The sequence below is a fragment of the Sturnira hondurensis genome, unplaced genomic scaffold (assembly GCF_014824575.4).
Source record: "Sturnira hondurensis isolate 20B ecotype Veracruz unplaced genomic scaffold, ASM1482457v3 Scaffold0009314, whole genome shotgun sequence".
In the NCBI taxonomy this organism is placed as follows: Eukaryota; Metazoa; Chordata; class Mammalia; order Chiroptera; family Phyllostomidae; genus Sturnira; species Sturnira hondurensis.
Genome location: NW_028081945.1, coordinates 2,396,674 through 2,402,029, shown reverse-complemented (window position 1 = coordinate 2,402,029; position 5,356 = coordinate 2,396,674).

The following is a 5,356-nucleotide window of genomic DNA, read 5'->3' as shown; positions in this document are numbered from 1 at the left end:
CAACTCAACAATAAAAAGGCAAATAATCCAATTTAAAAATGAGCAAAGAGTGGTGTGGAAAATGGCGGCGGAGTAGGACGGAGCACTGCAGTTCTCCTACACTTGGGGGAAAATCCTGGCAGATTTACAGAAGAACAGCGCAATCAATCCCCCAACCAGCAATTCCCCAGCATTTATGAAAATAAGAGACCAGAGATAGTGACGAACCAGACCGCTGGGGGTTGTTGGGGTCTCAGGGACTCGAGTAAGGACGGAGGTGGCCAGACCTGCGGCAGCCATTAGCCAGCGAGTAAAGACCTCGGAGCCGCGGCTGCCGCAGCGGTTGGAGCCCAGAGGCTTCCTTCCATCTGTGCCCAGCGACAAGGGCAGCTGCCACGGAGAACTCATCGGGAGCCCGGCAACCCTGAGAAAAGTCAAGGGCAGCGGCAGCGGTGGCGGCGGCGGCAGGACGGCAACCATTGGCCGGCGCACAAAGACCTCGGAGCTGCTGCTGCCACAGCTTCCAGGGCCCAGAGGCTTCTGTCTACGCCCAGCGTCGGGGTGTCTGCCACAGAGGACTCAGCGGGAGCCCAGCAACTGTGAGTAAAGACAAAAGCGGCAGTGGCAGGACCGGCTGCCCTGGGCAAGCCCAAACTCCTCAGAGCCGCCGCTGCCGCTGTGTTAGGGGTGTAGAGGCTTTCCTCTGTGGCCAGTGCCACGGAGGACTCATAGGGAGCCCAGCACCCAGTGTAGGATTGGGCCGGCTACGGGGTCCCTGGAAGAGCTGGCTCCCTCCCTCAACATCTAGGAGGGGCTGGGTGGCAGAGACCTGTCTGCCTAGGTGTGCAGGGAGGGTGGCAAGGACAGGGGGCCGTGTTCAGTTGCGATCTCTGTGGTCGCCAGCCCACCAGCCTGCCAGCCCAGGAAATTTGAGAGGAGCATTGTCCTAACCAGTCAGGTTGGGGATTGGGCTGGGCTGAGAGGCACGCTTTCTGGAGAAGTTTTTACTGGAAAGTGGACTGAGGTGTTCTGTGAAGGCAGCTTGACTTGCTTCTCACCCAGCCACAGGACAGTACCAGATCCCGTGGGACCAAGGCAGCCTGTCAGGTGGGCGGGCGCCTGCACCCCAGTCTGGTAGCCTGGCTGGTGGGCGGGTGTGCGCCTGGGCCTACAACCCAGTCCACAGAGGGGTCCCACCGAAACCAGAAAAACCGGATTGGACAGTTTGAAACCAACAAGGAAGGAGTTTTTGTTGTTGGGTTTTTTTTGTTTTTTTGTTTTTGTTTTTTACTTTTATTTTTAAACTTTTTTCAGTAATCGTATATATTTTTTAATTTTATTGTTGCTGTATCTTTCAGTACTCTGTTCCTCTCCTTTCTTTTTTCCTGTTTTAGTCCCTCTTCATTTCACCCCAAACTTATTGCTTTTTCCTCACTTCTCTTGCCCTTTTTTTGTGTGTTTGTTTGTTTGTTTGTTGCTTTCTATAGCACTGTAAATACTTCACAACACATCTCTCCAGTCTTAGCCCACTTTACAGGTTCCTGAATTCTATTACTGTAGTGATTAACTCTACTTGCTCACACGCTACGTCTATTTACTATTCTTTACTCTCACCTTACCTCAAAATCTGACCACCCGCAACCTCACTGCTTTCTAGATACAACTCACAAGCCTTCCCTCCCCAACAAGAGGCTTATCTTTGGTCTATCCTTTCCTAGAGGTGGCAAATTGGGTTGAAGATTACAGTTAACACTATATAGAGCCTAAAGATCTTCTATCTCTTCTCTGCCAGCTGTGACTGTAAATATCATAAAGTACTCTCCTGCTGTCATAAACCATTTTGCCTCCCCCTCCAGCTGATCACACACACACAAAGAAAGGAGTAGGTGGAAGCAGAGAACATCAAGATACCTGCAGGAGACTGTACCACTGAATTTCACAGGAATTCTACCACAGAAGTTCACACCATAAACCTAGGGAGTCAGAACAGATCAATTTAAGAAGCTGAAGCTAACAAGAAGAGTCTCATAAGCAATGGGAAGACAAAGAAACAATGCCCAAATGAAAGAAAAGGTGGAAGTCTCAGAAATAATGTTAGATGAAAGAGAGGCAAGTCAGCTATCAGATATTGAATTCAAAGCACTAGTTATCAGGAAATTCAAAGAGCTCACAATGAGCTACCAGAAACTAGAGGGGAGCTACCATGAGCTCTCCGCAAACTATATCAACATGAAAAAGGAAATAGAAACTATCACCAAAGGACAAGAGGAAATGAAGAATACAATTTCGGAACTGAAGAACACAGTAGAAGGAATGAAAAGCAGGATCGATGAGGCAGAAGATCGGATCAGTGAGTTGGAGGACACAGTAGAAAGAATCTCCCAGAAAGAGCAAGAAAGGGAAAAGAGGCTCAAAAAGAATGAAGATGGACTAAGAGAAATGCAAGATAATATGAAACGTAATAATATCCGAATAATAGGAATACCAGAAGGAGAAGAAGAAGAACAAGGGATAGAAAACCTATTTGAAAGAGTAATGATGGAAAATTTTCCTAATTTGATGAGAGAAAAAGTTACACGAATCCAGGAATCACAGAGAGTCCCATTCAAGAGGAACCCAAAGAGGCCCACTTCAAGACACATCATCATTAAAATGGCAAAATTTCAAGACAAAGAGAGAATCCTAAAGGCAGCAAGGGAGAAAAAGGAAGTAACATACAAGGGAGCCCCAATAAGGTTAGCTACTGACTTCTCAATGGAAACACTCCAAGCAAGAAGAGAATGGCAAGAAATATTTCAAGTAATGAGAACCAGAGGCCTACAACCAAGGCTACTTTACCCAGCAAGGCTCTCAATCAAGATAGAAGGCCAAATAAAGAGCTTCCAAGACAAAAGAAGTCTAAAAGAATATGCCTCCACCAAACCAGCTCTACAAGAAATACTAAAAGGGCTGCTTTAAGGAAAGGAAGGAAAAGAGAGAGACAGAGAGGAACTGTGGTACAAAAATGGCAATGAATAAGTCCCTATCAATAATAACCTTGAATGTAAATGGATTAAATGCTCCAATCAAAAGACATAGAATAGCTGAATGGATAAGAAAGCATGACCCACACATATGCTGCCTACAGGAGACCCACCTCAGGACAAAAGACCATCACAGACTAAAAGTGAAAGGCTGGAAACAAATTTTCCAAGCAAATGGACAAGAAAAAAAAGCCGGGGTAGCAATTCTAATATCAGACAAAATAGACTTCAAAAAAAGGGCCATAAAGAGAGACCCAGAAGGTCACTTCATATTGCTCAAGGGAAGAATCCAGCACGAAGACATTAACATCATAAATATATATGCACCCAACATAGGAGCACCCAAATATATAAGAAAAATCCTAGAAGACTTCAAGAAAGATATTGACAGCAACACAATTATAGTAGGGGATTTTAACACCCCACTGTCAAAAATGGACAGATCTTCCAAACAAAATATCAACAAAGATATAGCAGCATTAAATGAAACTCTAGAAGAAATGGACTTGACTGATATATATAGAGCGCTTCATCCCAAAGAAGCTAAATACACATTCTTTTCAAATGCACATGGAACATTTTCAAAGATAGACCACATGATAGGACACAAAATGAGCCTCAACAAATTCAAGAAAATTGAAATCATACCAAGCATTTTCTCTGACCACAAGGGACTGAAATTAGAAACCAACCCCAAAGGAAAAAACCCAAAACACCCAAAATCATGGAGACTGAATGGTATGCTATTAAACAACGAATGGGTCAAGATTGAAATTAGGGAAGAAATCAAAAAGTTTCTGGAAACAAATGAAAATGAACTCACAACAACCCAAAACTTATGGGACACGGCCAAGGCAGTCCTGAGAGGGAAGTTCATAGCAATACAGGCTTACCTAAAGAAAATAGAAACATTTCAAACAAACAACCTAACCCGACGCCTGCAAGAACTCGAAGAACAACAACAAAGACAGCCCAGAGCAAGTACAAGGAAGGAAATAACCAAGATCAGAGCAGAATTAAATGACATAGAGACCAAAAGCACAATTATAAGGATCAATGAATCCAAGAGTTGGTTTTTTGAAAAGATAAACAAAATAGACAAGCCTTTAAGTAGGCTCATTAAGAAAAGAAGAGAGAGGACACAAATAAACACAATCAGAAATGAAAGAGGAGAGATTACAACTGATACCACAGAAATAGAAGGGATTGTAAGGAATTACTATGAAGAACTGTATGCCAAGAAATTTGAAAACCTAGGTGAAATGGACAAATTTCTAGAAAAATATAATCTTCCAAAACTCAATGAAGAAGAAGTAGAAAGCCTGAACAGACCAATAACAGCAAATGAAATTGAAGCAGTAATCAAAAAACTCCCATCACACAAAAGCCCCGGACCAGATGGTTTCACAGGAGAATTCTACAAAGCGTTTAAGGAAGAGCTAACCCCTATTCTTCACAGACTATTCCAAAAAATCCAAAATGATGGGAAACTCCCAAACTCTTTTTATGAAGCGAGCATTATCCTAATTCCAAAACCAGAGAGAGACACAACAAAGAAAGAAAATTACAGGCCAATATCACTGATGAACATAGATGCTAAAATCCTCAACAAAATATTGGCAAATCGCATCCAACAATACATCAAAAAGATCATACACCATGACCAAGTGGGATTCATCCCAGGGATGCAAGGATGGTTCAATATCCGCAAATCAGTAAATGTAATACACCACATAAACAAAAGCAAGGACAAAAACCACATGGTCATATCAATAGACGCGGAAAAAGCTTTTGATAAGGTACAACACCCATTTATGATAAAGGTACTCAGCAAAGTGGGAATAGAGGGAGCATTCCTCAATATAATAAAGGCCATATATGAAAGACCTACAGCCAACATCATACTGAATGGGCAAAAACTGAAAGCTTTTCCACTAAGATCAGGAACAAGACAAGGTTGTCCACTTTCACCACTTCTATTTAATATAGTATTGGAAGTTCTAGCCACAGCAATCAGACAAGAAAAGGAAATAAAAGGCATCCAAATCGGAAAGGAGGAAACAAAACTGTCACTGTTTGCAGATGACATGATAGTGTACATGGAAAATCCTATAGACTCTACCAAAAAACTGCTGGAACTAATAAATGAATTTGGCAAAACAGCGGGATACAAAGTCAATATCCAGAAATCAAAGGCATTTCTGTATACTAACAATGAATCAGCAGAAGCAGAAATCAAGAAAAAAATCCCATTCGATATAGCAAAAAGAAAAATAAAATATCTGGGAATAAATCTAACCAAGGAGGTTAAAGACCTGTATGCAGAAAATTACACAACACTGAAGACAGAAATC